Source organism: Loxodonta africana, chromosome 20 (assembly GCF_030014295.1).
Source record: "Loxodonta africana isolate mLoxAfr1 chromosome 20, mLoxAfr1.hap2, whole genome shotgun sequence".
NCBI classification, from domain to species: Eukaryota; Metazoa; Chordata; class Mammalia; order Proboscidea; family Elephantidae; genus Loxodonta; species Loxodonta africana.
This window is the reverse complement of record NC_087361.1, coordinates 19,697,949-19,724,346: the sequence shown is the minus strand read 5'-3', so window position 1 is coordinate 19,724,346 and position 26,398 is coordinate 19,697,949.

The following is a 26,398-nucleotide window of genomic DNA, read 5'->3' as shown; positions in this document are numbered from 1 at the left end:
TTTCAGACAATTAGTCCTCCAGGAAACATCCCCCCATGGCTCTAAACACTCAAATGTGGTACAGGCGAACTTGCTTGTTTTTTAGGCAGTGGCACCAGTGTCTTCCACCACACCAGAACGTACTAAAACCAAACCAAACTCACTGCCAGGGAGTCGATTCTGACTCACAGAGACACTATAGGAGCGGGCAGAACTGGCCCATACGGTTTTCAAGGAGTAGCTGGCGGATTCGAACTTCTGATCTTTGGTTAGCAGCCAAGCTCTTAACCACTGTGCCACCAGGGCTCCAAAATGTAGCTCAAATGCCTGCCAATAAACCTCCATGAGCAGAAAAATGAAACACAGGGCATATATATCCGCTAATCCATGAAAGGGTTAACTTGAAGAATTTGGCTCAGTTTGAGTTGTTAGCCATGGTTATCCCCTGTCAACATCTTCCTAAAACATTTAAATTCAGTTCTTTTTAATAGCCTTTCCTCACATAATGTGGTGCTAAGAGATGTAAATATACTATTGTTTCTGCAAATGCAGTGTAATTTATATTTTTTATCCCCCTTGATTGTAAATTTTTATGAAAGGAGAATGGGAAAGCCATATATTTCTGGTAATTATTAAATTAAATTTCTGTTTTAGTTCTATTGATTTCTGTGGCTAATTACAAAATTAAAAAAAAATACATTTAATATATATGTCCCTCTTTATTATTGCTGAGGAGGCTTATAGACATTAGCTTTATGTTTTGTTTCTAGTGATGGTTTCTGTATACCTACCTTAGTCATTGTGTAGCTCCAATTAAAATCTTAATTGGACCCTCAATGTTTAATTAGAATTTAACTAATATTCTAGCTTTTTAAAAAATTTTTCCTGAACATTTATTCTGCTATATTAGTCTAGTAAAACAAATTAATTTTGGTTCTTTTGTAAACAAGAAAAATCTATGCTTTCCATCTTGTAATTTAAAAAAAAAAAAAAGCCCTTAATTTTTTTTTCCCCCTGAAGTTTTCCTACGATGAACCTAGGTTTAGATATACTTTCATGAACACATTTACCATTTAAGTGCAGTGTAATAACATAACTAATTTTTCCTTTAATTAATCAAAAATTCACATTGATCCTATCTTTGAATATTGCCACTCTGACATCCTCATTTCCATTCATTGTTTTAAATGAAACTTTCTCTTAAATATCTGCTTAGTTGTTTCAATCTATCCTGCACATCTTATAACTTTCATCTTTTTAGCATATTTCAGGTGTATTAGTGGTAACTTCCTCTGCAGCATCTTCTGATTTGCTGAGGCGTTCCTCAGTTATTCACTATTTACCTTGTTCCATCTATTGAGTTTCTTTTTGAAGCACTAGATTTTTTCATTTCAAATAATTTTAACTTTTTAATTATAGTCAATTTCTTACCACATCCTTCACTGTTTTATTTCAAATAAATAATTTGAAATTATTTATTTCAAATAATTTCATTTAATGATTTGAGCATCACAAACATGATAAAGTTAGTATCTTCATCAGACCGTTTGTTATATTCAGTTTCGTCTAGATATCTACATTTAACTCGCAAACTTTTTTTTTTTTTTTTTAACTTTCTTAGCGTTTTGTTTACCTCTTATATTTTAGAATTTGGTGTGTAAACTCATTTGGAATTTTTTTTTTTTTTTTTTAAAGCATGTATATATGGAAACCCCTGGGGGTGTAGTGGTTAAGAGCTGCTAACCAGAAGGCCGGCAGTTCAAATCCACCATGTGTTTCTTGGAAACCCTCTGGGCAGTTCTACTTTGTCCTATAAGGTCACTATGAGTTGGACTTGACTGATGGCAATGGGTTGTTTCTTTTTGGTTTTTATATATTTTTTCTTTGTTTCCTAACATTTTTATTTCCCCCTTGGACCACCAATTCTCCTGACCAGAGCTTATGATGAAATTTTATAAGATTAATGAAATGTTGTCTTTTCAGCTCTATATTGGTAATAGGGGGTGTCCTGAATGAATCACGGAGATAAAATATACTTGTTTAAAATTCTATGTCTTGAGACCGTACATATTTCTTTACTGTATCTTCCGGAGTAGGTTTGCCAGATAAAACACAAGAAACTCAGTTAAATTTGATTTTTAGGTAACCACTGGAAAATGTTTAGTCTATCTCCTACTGTATTTGGTATTTCAGTTTGCTAAATCTGGCACCTCAAAGGTGGAGGTGCTTCTTCAGTAGTGTTCCTAGCCTCCTTTGCTGAGACAGGGGGCTTGACCCCAGTACTTAGAGTCCAGCAATGAGCCTGACTCTTGTTCCCATCTCAAGTCATGTACTTGTTCTTTAACATTCTATGCCAGATTCTGTCATCACCGGCTTAATAGCTTGGTTATGGTTTTCTACACTGTATGTATGTTATCCACTGATGTTTTTCAACCTGGCTATGCCTTTTAAATTATGTAATTTTATAATGTTTTCTGCAGCTTTATGTATTTGAGGTTTGAGAAAAGGTATTGCTACATGAATTTACTGTATCATCTTGATCAGAAATCCATCATGACTTAGAGAATTAAAGTACATTGGAGAGAAGTAAAGTGTTAAACAATATTTTTTAAAGTGTACCCATGTATTTATATAAGTATATATATATATATATCATGTCCCATAACAATAGTTTGCACATATATAAAAAATAGATATTCCTAACTCCTCAATCAAATCCAAAACCAGTCTGATGCATTATCGAAAATGCTAGTGTTAGTATTTGCTATAGAATAAAAGATGCGGTAAATATTTGTGAGAACTTGTCATTTGTATTCCACATTCCATATAGCACTGAACTTTTATGTAGTGTTTTATTATTGGGGATTAACTACAACATTACTTTTAATGGAACCATAAATCTTTAATTACAGTTCAATATGTTGCTGGTTTAAATTGCTTTTGGACTAAAACATTTCTATTTCAATATATAGTATGAAGAAGAAATTTCTTTCCCTGAAATAAACATCTTAATTTCCAAATGTAAAATAGACGCACTTTGCAGTACATATGGGGAAAAATATCAGTAACACATTATCTTTCCTAGCAAAGAGAGGCTTACCTCTCCAATCTGCAATTATTCACATGTCTTTGCCAAACAAAAGAAAACCAGAAAGGGTCAGGGAGCATAAAAGATCACTGATTTAAAATATAAAAATAGCATCCATGGTAATGAAAAATGAAAACAAACCACAAAAGCCTCGAGCATGCATACAAAGAAAACAAAAAAAGTAGTTAGAAAGATACTCTAAAAATCTTTATTTTTTGTGTTTATGTACATTTAACTCAGTTCATATTCAACCTGATATATACATAACATATATATTATGCATATATATAATGTATATGTGTGTGTATTTAAGTGATTTAACAGATACACTAGTTATTTAAATATAAATATAAAAATATCAGACTGATTAATCCTAATAATTTTGATCAAAGAAAGTGTGAAAAAATTTTAATGATACAACTTTGAATTGAATATTAGCTTCACATTTAATTTTTATTGTAATTTTTTTTCAAATAACAATCTTGTCTCAGTCACACTGTTATTATATGTAAAATTGGGAAGTAATAACAGGCTAATAATAAGCATTGATTAAAATATCAGTGCACCATGCTTAGTAGCAGAATACCTGGATTATAGTAAAAGTACAAATATGAAATTCTATACATATTTCCAAATAATAACAATGCAAACTACTCATGGAATATTATCTCAGAGTATATTACACTATATGTTTCTGGTATTTTTCATTGACTGGATGTCAACTGAATATGTTAAACATCTCCTCACCACTTTTGAGCTGATCATTTTACTTGGAAAATATTGTTGTTTTTTTTTTTAACTTGTTTATTGTGGGAATTTTTTAATCTACAGATTCTTTTTTTTGAAAAGAAGTCACTTCATTTAATTTTGATGACTACAGTAATCAGAGCACATTTTTAAAAATGCTGAGTGAAATTCCACAATAGATAATATTTATATGGATTATTATTTAAAAAATCACATCAATAATGAAGTTATTTCAAATGAGGAACAAACATAAGTAGCTATATATATTTTGGGGAAATTCTGTTGATTTCAAATATAGGCCCCCAAACAAATAAAGCAGTAATTATTTTAATTATTGGACATTTAATACATGAAATATATGCAATATATTAGAAAAAGTAGATGCAATATTGCTTTTATTAGCATTAAGGTGCCCTTTGTTTGATTTTTATCAGTCATAGTAAAACATAGTATACCTCCAATGTTGAAACAGACACAGTAGGATTTACAAAAAATAGTGTCAACTTAGATGGTTGTATTAGCTCCATACTGAACGTGACAGGTGTGGTGCCAGAAACAGGTAATTATATCTTACACTTGGGATAATGAACGAAACAGAATGCTTCTGAGTTCTCATCTGTATACCACATTTGAACAACTACACTAGAGTGTTTTTATTATTATTATTAATATTAAATAAAATGTATATGAGCTACTCTATGCCTTATTAGAGAATGCAAAGATAACTGAGACATAGACACATTTCTCTTGTGAAGAAACATACTTTATTGGAGGAGAATAACACATACTTAAAATATATAGATAATTAGGAAAGGAAGAAAGGGTTTTCTAAATTAAAACAGGTAGATCCACTTTAACTCTGACGTTTTAAACTCTACCTACCATAGTCTTTTAAAAAACTGTTACTAAAAATAATGTTCTAAATGATATACGGCTACTTTAAAATGGGTAGTTACTTGTGGAAAAAGTTATACCAATAAATTACTAAAAATCACATCATCACATCTCGGTGCTTGTACTATGGTCGATTTGGAAATTTAGAAAATTTCTACCCTTTAGGTAGAAATTTTTACCATTAAAAAGGCACACACCTATAAAGATGGCAAAATATTTTAACACAGTGCATAAAAGAGAATAAATAAACGGCAAATAACCACATCAAAAAATGTCTAACATAATTAGCCATTAGAAAAATGTAAATCAAACCCATAAACAGATACCATTATATACACTCTACAATGGCTAAATTTCAAAAGAATGAGAATACCAAGTACTGGCAAATATGGGGTGCAAATGAAACCCTTACATATTATACACTGCTGGTGGAAACACAAATAGTAAAATACTTTGCAATATCATAAAAAGAACAGACTTAATGGTCTGACTGAGACTGGAGGGACCCTGGAGGTCATGGTTCCTGTACCCTCTGTTAGTCCAAGACTGGAACCTTTCCCAAAGCCAAGTCTTCAAACAGGGATTGAACTGGACTATAAGACAGAAAATGATACTGGTTTTATAAGACAGAAAATGACACTGGTGAGGAGTGAAATTCTTGGCTCAAGTAGACATATAAGACAGCAGGCAGCCCCTGTCTGGAGGGGAGTTGAGAAAAGAGAGGGGAACAGGAGCTAGTTGAATGGACATGGGGAATACAGGGTGGAGAGAAGGAGTGTGCTTTTTCATTAGGGGGAAAGCAGCTAGGAGTACATAGCAAAGTGGGTATAAGATTTGTATGGGAGACTGACTAGATTTGTAACATTCACTTAAAACACAATTAAAAAAAAAACCCTTTGCAATAGAATTTTACAGTTGGGTTTTTTTTTTTTTAATGATGTTAAACTTACTCTACAATATGAACCAATCCTAAGTAGCTTATCCAAGAGAAATAAAAGCATGCATTCATGCAAAGACAGGTACTCAATTGTTTATAGCATCTTCATTCATTATAGCCCCAAATTAGAAATAATAAAAATTTACATCAACTGGTGAATGGATAAGCAAATTTTGGAACCCCCATACAACAAATTATTAGTCAGCATTAAAAAGGAACAAAAGCAAATACTCGTAACATCATGGATGTATCTAAAACCATTATGAACCCAAAGATTTACTTAAGAAATGCACAAATAACCCCTTCTCTAAAAACAAAAACAAAACCCTTCAAGGACTAATAAACAAGCATAGCAAGGTTACAGTATAAAATGTACAAAAGTTAATTGCTTGCCTATATGCCATCAATGAAAAATTGGAATTTAACATTAAAAAATACAACATTTTTACATTAGCAGGTACTTGTCTAACAAAATCTATAAATCTAACAGAATATGCACAAGGTGTATACAGGAAATACTACAAAGTTTTGATGAAAGGAATTTTAAAAAGATCTAAATAAATGGAGTGATATTCCATGTTCATGGATAAAAAAATAAAAAAAAATGTTCATGGATAAAAAAATAGGAAGACAATATTATTAAGATATCAATAATTTCCAGATTGATTTATAGGTTCAGCACAATCCCAATCAAAATTGCAGAAAGTTATTTTGTGGGTATTGACAAACAAACCCTCAAATTTAATGCAAATTCAAAAGACCCAGAATAAGCAACACAATACTGAGGAAGAACAGAGTTGGGGGACTGACAGTACAAGACGTGAAGATTTACTATAGGCCAACAGTGACCAAGACAGTGTGGTACTGGCAAAGGAATAGACAAACAGATGAGTGGAACAGAGTGGATAGCCCAGAAGAAGGCACACATAAACATAATCAACAAATCTTTGGCAAAAGAGCACAAACAATTCAATGGAGAAAAGATAGCCTTTTCAAAAATGGTGCTGAGACAACTGGACATCTATATGCAAAAAAAAAAAAAAATAGTAAATAAATCTAGACATAGAGCTTACATCTTTCACAATAGTTAATTCAAAATGGACCACAGACCTAAATTTAAGATGCAAAACTATACAACTCCTCGAGGAACATTAGGGGAAAATCTAGGTGACCTTGTGTTTTGGCGATGACTTTTTAGATACAACACCAAAAGCATGATTCCAAAAAAAAGTTATCTAAGATTTCATTAAAATTAAAAAGCCCTGCTCTTCAAACCACACTATTAAAAGAAGGAAAATATAAGCCATAGACTAGGAGTAAATATTTACAAAACACATATCTGATAAAAGACTTGTACCCAAAATGTTCAAAGAAATCTTAAAACTCAACATTAAAGAAACAGATTAATAGAAAAATGGGCAGAGATTTTGAATGGATGCTTCAAAAAAGAGGTATACAGATAGCAAGGCAGCATATGAAAAGATGCTCAATATCACATGTCATTAAACCCAAAAACCCACTGCCGTCGAGTCGATTCTGACTCATAGCGACCCTATAGGACAGAGTAGAACTGCCTCATAGAGTTTCCAAGGAGTGCCTGGTGGATTTGAACTGCCAATCTCTTGGTTAGCAGCCGTAGCACTTAACCACTACACCACCAGGGTTTCCACATGTCATTAGAGAATTGCAAATAAAAACAATGAGATAACACCACACACATATTATCCCAGTCAAATCCGAATCATAACTACCCTGTAAGACAGAGTACGACTGCCACACAAAGATTCAGAGACATAATCCTTATAGAACAGACTGCCACATCTTTCTTCAAAGGAGTACCTGGTGGGTTCCAGCTGCCTACCTTTCAGTTAGCAGCCAAGCTCTTAACCACTGTACCACCAGACCTCCTTATACACCTAATGTTGTTGTTAGGTACCTTCCAGTTGATTCTGTATTAGGATGAAAGACTGCCCAGTCTTGCGTCATCCTCACAATCGCTGTTATGTTTGAGCCCATTGTTGCAGCCACTTTGTCAATACATTTTGTTGAGGGTCTTCCTATGTTTGGCTGACCCTCTCCTTCACCAAACATGATGCCCTTCTCCAGGGACTGGTCCCTCCTGATAAGATGTCCTAAGTACATGAAACGAACTTTTGCCATTCTCTCTTCCAAGAAGCATTCTAGCTGTACTTCTTCAGGACAGATGTGTTCTTTCTTCTGGCAGTCCATGATATACTCAATATTCTTCCCCAAAACCATAATTCTAAGCATCAATTCTTCCTCAGTGTTTGTTATACATTGTCAAGTCTTCACATGGGTGTGAGGTGATTGAAGACACTATGGCTTGGGTCAGGAGCACCTTAGCCCTCAAAGTGACCTCTTTGCATTTAACACTTTAAATAGGTCTTTTTATAACAGATTTGCCTGATGTAATACTTCCTTTATTTCTTGGCTGCTGCTTCCACGAGCATTGGTTATGGATCTAAGTAAAATGAAATCCTTGGCAAATTCAATATTTTCTCCATTTATCATGATGTTGCTTATTGGTCCAGTTCTGAGGATTTCTGTTTTCTTTATGTTGAGGTGTTAGCCATACTGATCCTCATCAGTGGTTGCTTCAAGTCCTCTTAGCTTTCAGCAAGCAAGGTTGTGTCATCTGCATATCACAGATTGCTAAGGAGCCTTCCTCCAATCCTGACGCTGCATTCTCCTTCATATAGACCGTCTTCTCGGATTATTTGCTCAGCATACAGATTGAGTAAGTATGGTGAATGGATAGAACCCTGATGCATGCCTTTCCTGATTTCAAACCATGTAGCATCCCCTTGTTCTGTTTGAATGATTGCCTCTTGTTCTATGTACAGGCTCTGCATGAGCAAAATTGTTTTGGAATTTCCATTCTTCACAATGTTACCCATAATCTGTTATGACCCATACAGAAGAATGCTATGCGTAGTCAACAAAACACAGGCAAACATCTGTCTGGTATTCTCTGCTTTCAGCCAAGATCCATCTGACATCAGCAATGATAGCTCTTATTTCACGTCCTCTTCTGAACCTGGCAGTTTTCTGTCAATGTACTGCTGCAAACACTTTTGAATTAACTCCAACAAAATTTTATTTGTACATGATATTAATGATATTGTTTGATAATTTCATATTCTGTTGGATCACCTTTCTTTGGAATGGGCACAAATATGGATCTCTTCCAGTTGGTTCACCAGGTAGCTGTCCTCCAAATTTCTTGGCATAGATGAGTGAGCATCTCCAGGGCCGCATATGGAGATGGAGTTAAAATATCTGTATTGGTGTTTCTTGAATTCCTGGAGCTTCATTTTTTTGCCAATGCCTTCAGTACTTCTTCCTTCAGTACCATCAGTTCTTGACCATATTCTACCTCCCGAAATGGTTGAGCTTTGAGCAATTCTTTTGGCACAGTGACTCTGTGTTTTCTATCTTCTTTTGATACTTCCTGAATTGTTCAGTATTTTGCCCATATAACCTTTCAATACAGCAACTCAAGGCTGAATTTTTTCTTCAGTTCTTTCAGCTTGAGAAATGCTGATCATGTTCTTACAGACATATTAGAATGACTAATGTTCAAAACACCGAAAACAAATGCTGACTAGGATTTGGAACAATAGAGACTGTCATTCATTGCTGGTGAAATTGGAAATGGCACAGCCACTTTGGAAGACAATCTGGTAGTTTCCATGAGCATAGCTTCATGGCTGCAAAGTCTGTTGATGTGTTTTGCTTATTTTCTAATAGAATTGTTTGGATTTTTTTTTTTTTTTTTTTTTTTTTTGCTGCTGTTGTTGAGTTTTGAGAATTCTTTTTAGAGTCTAAATACTAGTTCTATGTTGGATATGCAGTTTGAAAATATATTCTCCACGTCTGTAGCTTGTTTTTTCATCCTCTCAACAGAATGTTTCACACCAAAAAATGCTTTAATTCTGATAATGTCCTATTTATAAATTTTTGTATTTGTGTAGTATGATTTTGATGTCATGTCTGGACATTCTGGCTAGTCCTAGATTCTAAAATATTTCTCTTACTCTCGCTTTCTTTTTCTTAATATAAGTAAAGAAAAAAGATCTTCCAAGGAGCATAAGTTTTTGGTTTTCATAACACCCAATTTATCAATATTTCCTTTTACAAACTGTGCTTTTTGGCATCAAGTCTAAGAATTTTTGCTCAGTGATATGTCAGAGTGATTTTTCTCCTAGAATCTTTTCTCAAATTGTTAGTTTTACATTACACGTTTAAGCTCATTTTCTATTTTGAATTAATCTAGCTTAAGTGTGAAAAAAAAAATGTTTTTTTTTGAAGTGTGAGTTTTAGGTCAAGCTTCATATTTTGGCCACCAGTTCAGCACAAATTGTTGTAAAGAATATTCTTCTTTTATTTAATTGATTTAGCACTTAAAAAAAAAAATTGGGGGGAATTTATAAGGCTCTATTTCTGAGTTTTCTATTCTATTCCATTAATCTGTGTTGATCCCTCTGTCAGTACCACAGAGTTTTTAATACCATAGCTATATAATAAGCCTTGAAATTAGGTAGACTGATTATTCCCACTATATTCTTCTTTTTCAAAATTGCCTTAGCTATTCCGGTTGTTTTGCCTTTCCGTATAAATTTTAGCGTAATCTCAGTTATATATACAAAAATTCAGGCTGAGATTTCTATATACTTGTTTTTTAAACCCAAAAATCTTCCATTCCATGAACAAGGTATGTTTCTGTAATTCTTTAACTCCTATTTGGCTACTTTTACCATCGTTGTGTAGTTTTCAGCATACGTATACAGTACATGTTCCATTACATTTACACCTAAGTATTTCATTTTATTTGAAGTTTTTTAAATGGTATTGCACTTCTAATTTTGGGGCCTATGTATTCATTACTAGAATATAGAATTACAGCTGATTTTTCTATGTTTATCTTGTATCCTACAATTACGATGAACTCATTACATCTAGGAGTTCTTCTTCCTTCTTTCTTTCCTTCTCTCCCTCACTCCCTCCTTCCTTCCATCCTTCCTCTCCTCCCTGCCCTTCTCTTTTTTTCTTTCTCTCTCCCTCCTTCCATCTTTTCTCACCCCCATTCCCTCCCTCGTTCCCCCTGCCTGCCTGCCTGCCTGCCTGCCTGCCTGCCTGCCTGCCTGCCTGCCTGCCTGCCTGCCTTCCTTCCTTCCTTCCTTCCTTCCTTCCTTCCTTCCTTCCTTCCTTCCTTCCTTCCCTCCTTTCTCCCTTCTCTCCCTTCTTTCCTTTACACTGAAATTTTCTGCATAAACATTCATGTTATCTCCAAATACGGACAGTTTTATTCCTTCCTTTTTGATTTGTACAACTTTTATTTCTATTTCTTCCTTATCACACTGACTAAAACTCTCAGGACCATGTTTAATAAGGGTGCTGAGAGCAGACATCTTTGCTGTATTACAGTCTTAGGGGGGAAAATATTGTTCGGTCTTTGACCATGAATGTAATGTTAACTGTAATTTTTTTGTAGCTGTTTTTAATCAATTTGGGATGTTTACTCTTATTTTATAAGACCTTTTATCACGAATGGATGTTGAATTTTGTCAAATGTCTTTTCTGCATCAATTAATATAATCGTGTGGTTTTTCTTTAACTTGCTAATTTGGAGGATTGCATTGATTGATTTTCAAATATTGACCCACTCTTGGATTCTAGAAATAAACCCTGCTTGGTCACGGGGTATAATTTTATTACTATGGTTCTGAATTTTATTTACTGGTATTTTGATAAGAACTTTTGCATAAATATTTTTGAAATATATTTGTCTGTAGTTTTTGTTTTGTTTTTGTAATGGTCTATTTATGTGCTATTCAAATTACGTATTTCCTATTGGATGAGTTGTGATAATATATGTTTTGTGAGGAATTGGTCTGTTTCATCTAAGATACGATATTTATGTGTGTAGAGGTTTTCATAATATTTAATATTCCCTTTTTTATCTTTTTGATGCCTCCAGGATCTGTAGTTGAATCCCTTATTTCATTTTTGTTGTTGGTAATCTATGTCTTCTCCCTTTTTTTCTTTGTGTTTCCAGAATCATCTCTTTGCTTCATTGGTTCTCTCTTTTGTGTTACTGTATTCAATTTCATGGATTTCTTTGCTCTAATATATTATTTCCTTATCTCCATTGTTTTGGATTTCTTGTGCTCCTCTTTATCTATATTATTGAGATGGAAGCTTAGCTTACTGATCTGAGACTTTTCCTCTTTTTTAATGTATGCATTTACTGCTGTAAAATTAGCACTCAGCATTATTTTATCTGTGCTTTACAAATTTTTTAATAATTTTTGTTGTGCTTTAAGTGAAAGTTTAAAAATCAAGTCAGTCTCTCACACAAAAACCCATATACACCTTGCTACACACTCCCAATTACTCTCCCGCTAATGAGATAGCCCACTCTCTCCCTCCACTCTCTGTTTTCGTGTCCTTTCCGCCAGCTTCTAACCCCCTCCACCCTCTCATCTCCCCTCCAGGCAGGAGATGCCAACATAGTCTCAAGTGTCTACCTGATCCAAGAAGCTCACTCCTCACCAGCATCCCTCTCCAACCCATTGTATACTCCAATCCATGTCTGAAGAGTTGGCTTCGGGAATGGTTCCTGTCCTGGGCCAAAAGAAGGTCTGGGGGCCATGACCACCGGTGTCCTTCTAGTCTCAGTCAGACCGTTAAGTCAGGTCTTATGAGAACTTGGGGTCTGCATCTCACTGCTCTCCTGCTCCCTCAGGGATTCTTTGTTGTGTTTCCTGTCAGGGCAGTCATCGGTTGTAGCCGGGCACCATGTAGTTCTTCTGGTCTCAGGATGATGTAGTCTCTGGTTCATGTGCCCCTTTCTGTCTCTTGGGCTCTTAATCACCTTGTGTCCTTGGTATTTTTCATTCTCCTTTGATCCAGGTGGGTTGAGACCAATTGATGCATCTTAGATGGCTGCTTGCTAGCGTTTAAGACCCCAGACGCCACTCTTCAAAGTAGGATGCAGAATGTTTTCTTAATAGATTTTATTATGCCCATTGACTTAGATGTCCCCTGAAACCATGGTCCCCAGACCCTTGCCCTGCTACACTGGCCTTTGAAGCATTCAGATCATTCAAGAAACTTCTTTGCTTTTGGTTTAGTCCAGTTGTGCTGACCTCCCCTGTATTGTGTGCTGTCTTTCCCTTCACCTAAAGTAGTTCTTATCTACTATCTAATTAGTGAATGCCCCTCTCCCACCCTCCCGCCCTCCCGCCTCTCATAAACACAAAAGAATGTTTTCTTCTCAGTTTAAACTATTTCTCAAGATCTTATAATAGTGGTCTTATACAATATTTGTCCTTTTGCAACTGACTAATTTCACTCAGCATAATGCCTTCCAGGTTGCTCCATGTTATAAAATGTTTCACAGATTCATCACTGTTCTTTATCGATGCGTAGTATCCCATTGTGTGAATATACCATAATTTGTTTTTCCATTCATCCATTGATGTGCACCTTGGTTGCTTCCATGTTTTTGCTATTGTAAACAGAGCTGCAATAAACATGGGTGTGCTTATATCTGTTTGTGTAAAGGTTCTTATTTCTCTAGGATATATTCCTAGGAGTGGGATTGCTGGATCGTATGGTAGTTCTATTTCTAGCTTTTTAAGGAAGCGCCAAATTGATTTCCAAAGTGGTTGTACCATTTGACATTCCCACCAGCAGTGTAGAAGTGTTCCACTCTCTCCACTGCCCCTCCAACATTTATTCTTTTGTGTTTTTTGGATTAATGCCAGCCTTGTTAAAGTGAGGTGAAATCTTATGGTAGTTTTGATCTGCATTTCTCTAATGGCTAATGATCATGAACATTTCCTCATGTATCTGTTAGCTACCTGAATGTTTTCTTTAGTGAAGTGTCTATTCATATCTTTTGCCCATTTTTTTTTATTAACTTTTATTGAGCTTCAAGTGAACATTTACAAATCAAATCAGACTGTCACATATAAGTTTATATACACCTTACTCCGTACTCCCACTTGCTCTCCCCCTAATGAGTCAACCCTTCCAGTCTCTCCTTTTCGTGACAATTTTGCCAGCTTCCAATTCTCTCTATCTTCGCATCCCCCCTCCAGACAGGAGGTGCCAACACAGTCTCAAGTGTCCACCTGATATAATTAGCTCACTCTTCATCAGCATCTCTCTCCTACCCACTGTCCAGTCCCTTTCATGTCTGATGAGTTGTCTTCGGGAATGGTTCCTGTCCTGTGCCAACAGAAGGTTTGGGGACCATGACGGCCGGGATTCCTCTAGTCTCAGTCAGACCATTAAGTACGGTCTTTTTATGAGAATTTGGAGCCTGCATCCCACTGATATCCTGCTCCCTCAGGGGTTCTCTGTTGTGCTCCCTGTCAGGGCAGTCATCAGTTGTGGCCGGGCACCAACTAGTTCTTCCGGTCTCAGGATGATGTAGGTCTCTGGTTCATGTGGCCCTTTCTGTCTCTTGGGCTCTTAGTTATCGTGTGACCTTGGTGTTCTTCATTCTCCTTTACTCCAGGTGGGTAGAGACAAATTGATGCATCTTAGTTGGCCGCTTGTTAGCATTTAAGACCCCAGACGCCACATTTCAAAGTGGGATGCAGAATGTTTTCATAATAGAATTATTTTCCCAATTGACTTAGAAGTCCCCTTAAACCATGGTCCCCGAACCCCCACCATTGCTCCGCTGACCTTTGAAGCGTTCAGTTTATCCCGGAAACTTCTTTGCTTTTGGTCCAGTCCAGTTGAGCTGACCTTCCATATATTGAGTATTGTCCTTCCTTTCACTTAAAGCAGTTCTTAGCTACTAATTAATCAGTAAAAAACCCTTTCCCACCCTCCATCCCTCCCCCCGTCGTAACCACAAAAGTGTGTATTCTTCTCAGTTTATACTATTTCTCAAGATCTTGTAATAGTGGTCTTATAAAATATTTGTCCTTTTGCCTCTGACTAATTTAGCTCAGCATAATGCCTTCCAGGTTGCTCCATGTTATGAAATGTTTCACAGATTCGTCACTGTTCTTTATCGATGCGTAGTATTCCCTTGTGTGAATATACCACAATTTATTTAACCATTCATCCGTTGATGGACACCTTGGTTGCTTCCAGCTTTTTGCTATTGTAAACAGAGCTGCAATAAACATGGGTGTGCATATATCTGTTTGTGTGAAGGCTCTTATTTCTCTAGGGTATATTCCGAAGAGTGGGATTTCTGGGTTGTATGGTAGTTCTATTTCTAACAGTTTAAGATAACACCAGATAGATTTCCAAAGTGGTTGTACCATTTTACATTCCCACCAGCAGTGTATAAGATCTCCAATCTCTCCACAGCCTCTCCAACATTTATTATTTTGTGCTTTTTGGATTAATGCCAGCCTTGTTGGAGTGAGATGGAATCTCATCGTAGTTTTAATTTGCATTTCTCTAATGGCTAAAGATCAAGAGCATTTTCTCATGTATCTGTTCGCTGTCTGAATATCTTCTTTAGTGAAGTGCGTGTTCATATCCTTTGCCTACTTCTTGATTGGGTTGTTTGTCTTTTTGTGGTTGAGTTTTAACAGAATCATATAGATTTTAGAGATCAGGCGCTGGTCGGAGATGTCATAGCTGAAAATTCTTTCCCAGTCTGTAGGTGGTCTTTTTACTCTTTTGGTGAAGTCTTTAGATGAGCATAGGTGTTTGATTTTTAGGAGCTCCCAGTTATCTGGTTTCTCTTTGTCGTTTTTGCTAACGTTTTGTATTCTGTTTATGCCTTGTATTAGGGCTCCTAAGGTTGTCCCTATTTTTTCTTCCATGATCTTTATCATTTTAGTCTTTATGTTTAGGTCTTTGATCCACTTGGAGTTAGTTTTTGTGCATGGTGTGAGGTATGGGTCCTGTTTCATTTTTTTGCAAATGGATGTCCAGTTATGCCAGCACCATTTGTTAAAAAGACTATCTTTTCCCCAATTAACTGACACTGGGTCTTTGTCAAATATCAGCTGCTCATATGTGGATGGATTTATATCTTGGTTCTCAATTCTGTTCCACTGGTCTATGCGTCTGTTGTTGTACCAGCACCAGGCTGTTTTGACTACTGTGGCTGTATAATAGGTTCTGAAATCAGGTAGAGTGAGGCCTCCCACTTTCTTCTTCTTTTTCAGTAATGCTTTGCTTATCCGAGACTTCTTTCTCTTCCATGTGAAGTTGGTGATTTGTTTCTCTATCACCTTAAAAAATGACATTGGAATTTGGATAGGAAGTGCATTGTATGTATAGATGGCTTTTGGTAGAATAGACATTTTTACTATGTTAAGTCTTCCTATCCATGAGCAAGGTATGTTTTTCCACTTAAGTATGTCCTTTTGAATTTCTTGTAGTAGAGCTTTGTAGTTTTCTTTGTATAGGTCTTTTACATCCTTGGTAAGATTTATTCCTAAGTATTTTATCTTCTTGGGGGCTACTGTGAATGGTATTGATTTGGTGATTTCCTCTTCGATGTTCTTTTTGTTGATGTAGAGGAATCCAAGTGATTTTTGTATGTTTATCTTATAACCTGAGACTCTGCCAAACTCTTCTATTAGTTTCAGTAGTTTTCTGGAGGATTCCTTGGGGTTTTCTGTGTATAAGAGCATGTCATCTGCAAATAGAGATAATTTTACTTCCTCTTTGCCAATCCGGATGCCCTTTATTTCTTTGTCTAGCCTAATTGCTCTGGCTAGGACCTCTAGCAAAATGTTGAATAGGAGCGGCGATAAAGGGCATCCTTGTCTGGTTCCCGTTCTCAAGGGAAATGCTTTTAGGCTCTTTCCATTTAGAGTGATGTTGGCTATTGGCTTTGCATAGATGCCCTTTATTATGTTGAGGAATTTTCCTTCAATTCCTATTTTGATGAGAGTTTTTATCATAAATGGGTTTTGGACTTTGTCAAATTCCTTTTCTGCATCAATTGATAAGATCATGTGGTTTTTGTCTTTTGTTTTATTTATGTGGTGGATTACATTAATGGTTTTTCTAATATTAAAACAGCCTTGCATACCTGGTATAAATCCCACTTGGTCGTGGTGAGTTATTTTTTTGATATGTTGTTGAATTCTATTGGCCAGAATTTTGTTGAGGATTTTTGCATCTATGTTCATGAGGGATATAGGTCTGTAATTTTCTTTTTTTGTGGTGTCTTTACCTGGTTTTGGTATCAGGGAGATGTTGGCCTCATAGAATGAATTGGGTCGTATTCCATCATTTTCTATGCTTTGAAATACCTTTAGTAGTAGTGGTGTTATCTCTTCTCTGAAAGTTTGGTAGAACTCTGCAGTATAGCCATCCGGGCCAGGGCTTTTTTTTGTTGGGAGTTTTTTGATTACCGTTTCAATCTCTTTTTTTTTACGGGTTTATTTAGTTGTTCTACTTCTGATTGTGTTAGTTTAGGTAGGTAGTGTTTTGCCAGGAATTCATCCACTTCTTCTAGGTTTTCAACTTTGTTAGAGTACAATTTTTCATAATAATCTGATATGATTCTTTTAATTTCATTTGGGTCTGTTGTGATGTGGCCCTTCTCGTTTCTTATTTGGGTTATTTGTTTCCTTTCCTGTATTTCTTTAGTCAGTCTAGCCAATGGTTTATCGATTTTGTTAATTTTTTCAAAGAACCAGCTTTTGGCCTTGTTAATTCTTTCAATTGTTTTTGTGTTCTCTGTTTCATTTAGTTCAGCTCTAATTTTTATTATTTGTTTTCTTCTGGTGCCTGATGGATTCTTTTGTTGCTCACTTTCTATTTGTTTAAGTTGTAGGGAGAGTTCTCTGCTTTTGGCTCTTTCTTCTTTTTGTATGTGTGCATTTATCGATAGAAATTGGCCTCTGAGCACTGCTTTTGCTGTGTCCCAGAGGTTTTGATAGGAAGTATTTTCATCCTCATTGCATTCTATGAATTTCCTTCTTCCCTCCTTAATGTCTTCTATAGCCCAGTGTTTTTTCAGGAGGGTATTGTTCAGTTTCCAAGTATTCGATTTCTTTTCCCTAGTTTTTCTGTTATTGATTTCTAGTTTTATTGCCTTGTGGTCTGAGAAGATGCTTTGCAATATTTCGATGTTTTGGATTCTGCAAAGGTTTGTTTTATGACCTAATATATATATATATTTATGCGGTCTATTCTAGCGAATGTTCCATGTGCGCTAGAAAAAAAAGTATACTTTGCAGCAGTTGGGTGAAGAGTTCTGTATAAGTGAATGAGGTCAAGTTGGTTGATTGTTGTAATTAGGTCTTCTGTGTCTCTATTGAGCTTCTTACTGGATGTCCTGTCCTTCTCCGAAAGTGGTGTGTTGAAGTCTCCTACTATAATTGTATAGGTGTCTATCTCACTTTTCAGTTCTGTTAAAATTTGATTTATGTATCTTGTAGCCCTGTCATTGGGTGCATAAATATTTAATATGGTTATATCGTCCTGATCAATTGTCCCTTTTATCATTATGTAGTGTCCTTCTTTATCCTTTGTGGTGGATTTAAGTTTAAAGTCTATTTTGTCAGAAATTAATATTGCTATTCCTCTTCTTTTTTCTTATTGTTTGCTTGATATATTTTTTCCATCCTTTGAGTTTTAGTTTGTTTGTGTCTCTAAGTCTAAGGTGTGTCTCTTGTAGGCAGCATATAGACGGATCGTGTTTCTTTATCCAGTCCGAGACTCTCTGTCTCTTTATTGGTGCATTTAGTCCATTTACATTCAGCGCAATTATAGGTAAATAATTGTTTAGTGTTGTCATTTTGATGCCTTTTTATGTGTGTTGTTAACAATTTCATTTTTCCACTTACTTTTTTGTGCTGAGACGTTTTGCTTTGTAAATTGTGAGATCCTCATTTTCATAGTATTTGACTTTATGTTTGTTAAGTCGTTACGTTTTTCTTGGCTTTTATTTTGAGTTCTGGAGTTGTTATACCTCTTTGTGGTTACCTTAATATTTACCCCTATTTTTCTAAGTAAAAACCTAACTTGTATTATCCTATATCGCCTTGTATCCCTCTCCATATGGCAGTTCTATGCCACCTGTATTTGGTCCCTCTTTTTGATTACTGTGATCTTTTACATATTGACTTCAATGACTCCCTGTTTTGAGCATTTTTTTTTAATTAATCTTAATTTGTTTTTGTGATTTCTCTATTTGAGTTGATATCAGGATGTTCTGTTTTGTGACCTTGTGTTGTGCTGGTATCTGGTATTATTGGTTTTCTGACCAAACAATATCCTTTAGAATTTCTTGTAGATTCGGTTTGGTTTTTGCAAATTCTCTAAGCTTGTGTTTATGTGTAAATATCTTAATTTCGCCTTCATATTTCAGAGAGAGTTTTGCTGGATATATGATCCTTGGCTGGCAGTTTTTCTCCTTCAGTGCTCTGTATATGTCATCCCATTGCCTTCTTGCCTGCATGGTTTCTGCTGAGTAGTCTGAACTTATTGATTCTCCTTTGTAGGAGACCTTTCTTTTATCCCTGGCTGCTTTTAAAATTTTCTGTTTGTCTTTCGTTTTGGCAAGTTTGATGATAATATGTCTTGGTGTTTTTCTTTTTGGATCAATCTTAAATGGGGTTCGATGAGCATCTTGGTTAGATATCCTTTCGTCTTTCATGATGTCAGGGAAGTTTTCTGCCAACAGATCTTCAACTATTCTCTCTGTGTTTTCTGATATCCCTCCCTGTTCTGGGACTCCAATCACATGCAAGTTATTCTTCTTGATGAGTCCCACATGATTCTTAGGGTTTCTTCATTTTTTTTAATTCTTTTATCTGATTTTTTTTTTCAGCTATGTTGGTGTTAATTCTCTGGTCCTCCAGATTTCCCACTCTGCACTCTAATTGCTCGAGTCTGCTCCTCTGACTTCCTATTGTGTTGTCTAATTCTGTAATTTTATTGTTAATCTTTTGGATTTCTGCATGCTGTCTCTCTATGGATTCTTGCAACTTATTAATTTTTCCACTATGTTCTTGAATAATCTTTTTGAGTTCTTCAACTGTTTTATCAGTGTGTTCCTTGGCTTTTTCTGCAGTTTGCCTTATTTCATTTCTGAGGTCATCCCTGATGTCTTGAAGCATTCTGTAAATTAGTTTTTTATATTCTGTATCTGATAATTCCAGGATTGTATCTTCATTTGGGAAAGATTTTGATTCTTTTGTTTGGGAGGTTGTAGAAGCTGTCATGGTCTGCTTCTTTATGTGGTTTGATATCGGCTGCGGGTCCCCAAGCCATCACTAAGATATTAAAAACAAAACAAAAAAAAGATATAGTAGTGCTTTTTTCTATATTTGCTCACTGATTCTTATCTTGTTTTGTTTTCTTTCAATATACGTGGATGGGCTACTAGATTGTGCTGTCTTGTTTGTTGTAGCCCTTGACTTACTTATGACCTATTACCAGCTGGTTTGGGCTGTTGCCAGATATATATGCCTGAGTCTATTCACTATTCTTGAGTAGAATCTGATTTTGGGTCATCAAGTGTTGGCTGCACCCTAACACCTATCCACCTGGAGAAGTAGTGGTGATAGTTGTGTGCACCAGATTCTAGTAGCAGCTGGGGTTCACACTCCGGGGGGGCGGGATGCTGACAGGCTTCCCCCAAGTGTCAGTGAGGTAGGTGTGTCTCTATTCTTATAGTACCTTGGTGGGAGGGCTCTGCAGCTGTACCTTAGGCCCCCAATGCAAGTACCTCTACTGATTGGTAGGTGTCACCCTCTTGAGACCCCTAAGGCAAGAGGCTAGGTGGTGTGGGGGGAGCTTCAGCCCTCAGTTCCCTGTTGTGGGTCAGTTAGGGCTCTGTTGAATAAGCACAGATATCAGACCTGGGAAACTTGTTTTTCCAGTAAATCCACTAAAAAAATGCAGTCAGATCCCTATCAGAACTGCCTTTGCATTGTAACAGCCACCTTGTTCCCTGTAAGGATGAAAGCCAGAGATTTGGATCACATATGCTTAGCTGGAGCTGGTTCTGTGTTTTTAGTCCAATTAGGGAAGGATTTTTGGTCCCTGGGTTTTTTGTGGTTCCTTCTCTCAAGCCGGCAGAATGGGTTAGGAAAAGACCAAAAAAAAAAAAAGAAAAAGGGAAAAGCAAAGCCGCGGAGCCGGAGCCGTTCTCCCTCTGGCTCAGGAAATTCCAATGTTAATGAAGCCACCTGGGAAGGGGAGCGGAGGATTCAGAAAAACAGCAGAGAGTAGCACCCCGGAATATAGCCAAAGTTGCTTATCTTGCTTGGGATGACTATTTTATGAGATTCCCGAGAGGCGTGTCGCCTATGTGTGCTGGCTGTGTGGAGATTGTCCCTGAGGGTCTGGCCTGCTGAAGCCACAGTCAGATCCTCTGATGCCAGTCCAAAGCCCAGTGTCAAGTTTCCCCTGCTGGGACTCTGCACTCCCGGCTCCAAAATCAGTCCCTGCCTCCCAGATACTTCTTGTCTTGCCAGCCGCGTCACTGCGCCGACCCCGCAGACTGGCTGGGCGCCCTCCCGGGGTTAGTTCAGGGGAGTAGGGCTGCACCCCGTGTTTGCGCCGTGACCAGATGCCGCGTTCATCTCCCCTGTGCCCAGTCCAAAGCCCGGCGCCAAGGTTCCCCGGCTGGAACGCTGCACTCCCGGCTCCAAAACCAGTTACTGCCTCCCGGGGACTTCTCCTCTCACCATCCGTGTGGCCGTGCTGCCCACCGACCAGCTGGGCCCCTTCCCAGGGTCAGTTCAGGGGGCTAGGGCTGCTCCCCATATTTGCGCCGTCACAGATGTCGTGTTCAGCCCCCCTGTGCCCAGTCCTAAGACTGGCGCCAAGGTTACCTGACTGGGACTCTGGCTCCAGGCTCCGAAAACAGTCGCTGCTTCCCTGTAGTTGTTTGTTCTCCATCTCTGTCACTCAGGTCAACTCTTTAAATCTGTGTTTGTTGTTCAGGGTTCGTAGATTGTCATGTATATGATCGATTCACTTCTTTTTCCGAGTCTTTGTTGCAAGAGGGATCCGAGGTAGCGTCTACCTAGTCAGCCATCTTGGCCCCGCCTCCTTTTGCCCATTTTTTAATTGGGTTATTTGTCTTTTTGTAGTTGAGTTTTTGCAGTATCATGTCAATTGTAGAGATTAGGCACTGATCAGAAATGTCATAGCTAAAAACCTTTTCCCAGTCTGTAGGTAGTCTTTTTACTCTTTTGATGAAGTCTTTGGATGAGCATAGGTGTTTGATTTTTAGGAGCTCCAGTTTTTTTTTTTTTTTTTTCCTCAGTTATCTAGTTTTTCTTCTGTATTCTTAATAATGTTTTGTATACTGTTTATGCCATGTATTAGGGTTCCTAACGTTGTTCCTGTTTTTTGTGTTTTACAAAGTTTGATATAAGGTGTTTTCACTTTCATTTACTGCATTGTATTTTGCAATTCCCCTTAAGCTTCTTTGAGCTATGTTTATTTACAAGCATATTTTTTTTTTCCCAGCTGTTGGAAAAATCTGCCACTGTTTTCTTTTATTTCTACTTTGATTCCATTGTATTTGGAGAACACACTTGGTATGATTTCAATTCGTCAAAATTTGTTGAGTTATTATCATTATTTAAGGGGGCCAGGGTGTGTTATGATTTTGTATGTGTCTCTAGAGTGAGAGCACTGGGAAGTTCTGACTCACTGTGGGATAAAGCAATATGTGGAGAGGAGCAGAAGTATTCTCATATAATTAGAAAATGATGAAAGAGTCAATCCACCAAGAAGACACAGAAATTCTAAATGACATTTGAAGTTGAAATAAATAGCAAATAAGTATGATAGAAATGAAAAGAAACATAGAAAAATTCAAAATTATGGTTTGAAACTTCAAAATTTCTGTCAACTATTAATAAAAGAGCTAGACATAAAATAAGCAAAGATATAGAAGAATTTATCATATATTTTCCATTTTTGTGACTGGTTATTTCAAAGTAGATTAAACTGGAAGTGTCACATGCAATAATTTAAAATTACTTATTTCACAGCTTATGTGTATTTTCCAAGGTCCAAGAAATATAGAAAATAGAGTTGGAGTATAAATATACTACTTCCCTTTAGGCCCCTTCTCCCTCCCCCATTTATAATATTTTAATAAAATAATAACATAATGTAACATAAATCTTAAATATTTCCTCTACATACATTTCTAACCACATTGCTGTTGTTGTTTTTAGTCGCTGTGGAATCAATTCCTACTCATGGTGACCCATATGTGCAGAGTAGAGCTACTCCATACGGTTTTCAAAGCTGTGACCTTTCAGAGGCAGATCACCAGCCCTGTTTTTCGAGTTGCCTCAGGGTGAATTCGAACCTCCAAACTTTTGGCTAGTACTTGACTGCTTAACCATTTGTACCACCTTTTGGTTCAAACATCAAACATAATCTATATGATCATTAAGATTGTGTGTCAAATTTGTTCGGTCATGATTCCTAGTGTTTTGGCAGTTGTATAATGTTGTGATCACTTCCCTTTTGAAATTTGATATACCATCACCCCCATGATGGAATCTGCTGAGTGGTACTAGTGGGAGCGAGGCCTGTGGGAGCGAGGCCTGTGGAAGCTCACCACCCCCTCAGCCTTCATCTCTCTGCCCTTCGCTGCCTACTTCCTTCCTGCTCGCCTTGCCAAGGTTTTTGGCTGCTTCTTGATCCTGAAGCTGCCTCTTATCATCTGACCACTGGTTCTTGGGACTTGAACTAGCAGCTTACCTGCTGACCTTGGGATTTATCAATCTTCACAACCCCTGAACAAGAGTTCTGCTCTCTGACCTGATGATCATGGCTTCGATAGACCATGCAGGTACGTGAATCAGGAGAAGCCTTGTGGTCTTGCCTGCCGATCTTGGGATTCATCAACCTTCACAGCCCGTGTGCTGGACCCTGCTCTCTGACCTGCTGATCTTTGTTTTGCCAGCCGCTGAAGCTTTGTGAATTGGGGGAAGCTTCTATCCTGATCCACAGACTTGGGACATTCCAGCCTCTACAATTGTGCAAGGTGTTTCCTTGATATAAATCTCTCTCTCTCTGTATACATATTTATACACTTTACTGGTTTTGCTTATCTAGAGAAACCAGCCTAATACAATCTAGAAAACTGAAAAAGAAAGGAAAGTTTATTTATTTACTCATATTTTTGCTTACCATGCCCCCCCTCCTTCCTGGTACTGTCACTAAACCCTTCTTTTATTATTTACTTTCAGCTTAGAGAAATTTCTTTGGGTATTTTTTTCAGGGGAGATCTACCAGTGACAAATTCTTTTAGTGTTACATCATCTGAGGATGACTTACTTCCCCTTCAGTCTTGAAGGATATTTTTACTAGTATATATTTCTGGGTTGACAATTCTTTTCTATAAACCTCATAAAAATACTGTGCCTATTCCTTCTGTCCTCCATGGTTTTGTTGAGAAATATATTGTGATTCAAATAGTTTTTCTTCTATATGTATAGTGTCATTTTCCTTTGATTGCTTTCTATGAGTATATATATATTTGGTCTTCAGTTTTAAGATTTAAGTATATATATATATATATTTTATCATGGAGTTTTGTTTATCTGTTTAACTTGTTTAGAATTCACTCAAGTACTTGAATCTGTATGTTTTTCTGTTGATAAATTTTGAAGATAACTCTTATTGTATTCTCAAGTGGTGCATTTTTAGCCTTGCCCTCTTTCTTCTCTAGTTTTGGTACGCCAGTTTCATGGTAATATAGTTTTTATTATAGTCTCAAGAGTCTCTGATGCCCTATTTTGTTTATATTTTCCTCTGTTCCATCTTTTCTGATGTTGAGCCTCTCCACTTATCTTTTTACTTTTGTTATTGTATATTTCAGTTCTAGACTTTCCATTTGACTCTTCTTTACTTATTCTATTACCTTTTGTAGCTGTTTTATTTCTTTCTAAGTCTTTCTATTTTTTCATCATGTTTCAAGTGTGTTCATAATTGTTTCTCAAAGTATTTTTATCAAGACTGATTAAAAATCATTGTCAGATAATTCTAGCATCTGCCATCTTTATGTTGACATCTATTATTATTTTTTTCCACTTAGTTCAAAATCTTTCAGGTTCTATGTACAATGAGTGATTTTCTAAGGAAAACTAGACTTTTTTGTATTATGCAATTCTGGATCTTATTTAAATCTTTAGTTTTAATTGGATTTCTTTGACTCATCCTTGAAGGGAGGTGATTGATATCTCATTAATTCCAAATGGAGTTAGAAATCCAGGTTTTCCACTTGCTTGTTGACACCGCATTACTGCTGCTCTGGGGTGTGGATTTTGACTGCTCACATGGTCTCCACTGATGCCATAATTCAAGTGGCCTCATTAGTGATTAAGGAAGTTCTGATTATCCACTAGGTCTCTGAAATCACCCCAGCATAGACGTGGATCAATGCCTTTCTACTGCTGGGTGGGGGTAGATGTCCAGGCTACTCATTTGGTCTCCAGTGACATTGCAGCATGGAAAATGGAATTGCTACCTGCTGCAGGTGATGAAAGTTCTACATCTCTACTTAGTCTTTTCTCACACCACCCAGCAATGGTGTTGAGACACCTTATTACAACTTTGTAAGAATAGAACCCTAGGCTTCCCACAATTTTTCTGTTGTTTTTGCCTAAGTTAAAGTGATTATTGCATAAGAGTTTTTTTTGTCTTTCTAGATTGCCCCATTCATGATATTTGGGTAGAGAGAGGAGGATATTGTTGGAGTTTTTTTTTTTTTTTTTTTTTTTTAATCTGAGGGACAACTACTTTTTGGCAAAAGCTCAAATATAATCCAATAGGGGAAGGGTAGCTTTTGTATTTTGTATGAAATGATGTTGAAAAAAAAATATATATATAGTTTGCATTAATATATTTACAAATGTGTCTTACATACCTGAATGTGCAAAATAAAACAATAAACATTCATATGAAAGCATACTAGAAAATACTTGTAAAAATGGGTTAAGCATCATGTTCTTAAACACTACAGAAAAATCACTATCCTTGAAATTAAAAAAAATGAAATTTGAACTTTATACATATTTAAAACTTTTGCTGTGTGATAACACTATTCAGAGAGTGAAAAGACAAGCTAAAAACAAGGAGAAAAATATTTACAAATCACTTATATAACAAATGACATATATCTAGAATATAAAATTTACTTTCAGAAATAAACAAAAATAAAACAAAAAGACCACCAAAAAAAACACAAAAGTTTTGAATACACATGTCACCAAAATTTTATGTGGTTGTCATGTAAACACATGAGACCATAATCAAAATTATTAATAATTAGGAAAATGCAAATTAAAGCCACAATGCCACATTTTTAGATTGGCTAATAATAAAACAAAAAATTAAAATAAATCATCTTTATTAAGTGAGGTTTATGATGCAGAAAATTTGAACTCTCACACATTGTTGGTGGGTATGCAAGATGGTGTAAGACGGTGGATAACCATTTAGGAGTTTCTTACTATATTAAACATATATTGACCGTATGACCCAGAAATACTAGCTCTAAGTATTTACACTAGAGAAATATTTTTAAAATTGTGTTCACATAAAAGAAAAGAAAAAAGAAAAAACTGCATGTGGATGTTTAACATCTTTTTTATAACAGCCCAAACATGTAAACATCCCAAATGTCCTTCAACAAGACATAAATTGTGGGACATCCCCTGGGGAAGTCAGCACAACTTGACCAAGACAAGGTCATGGAAGCTTCATAGACACATCCAAACTTCCTGAGAAACCAAATTACT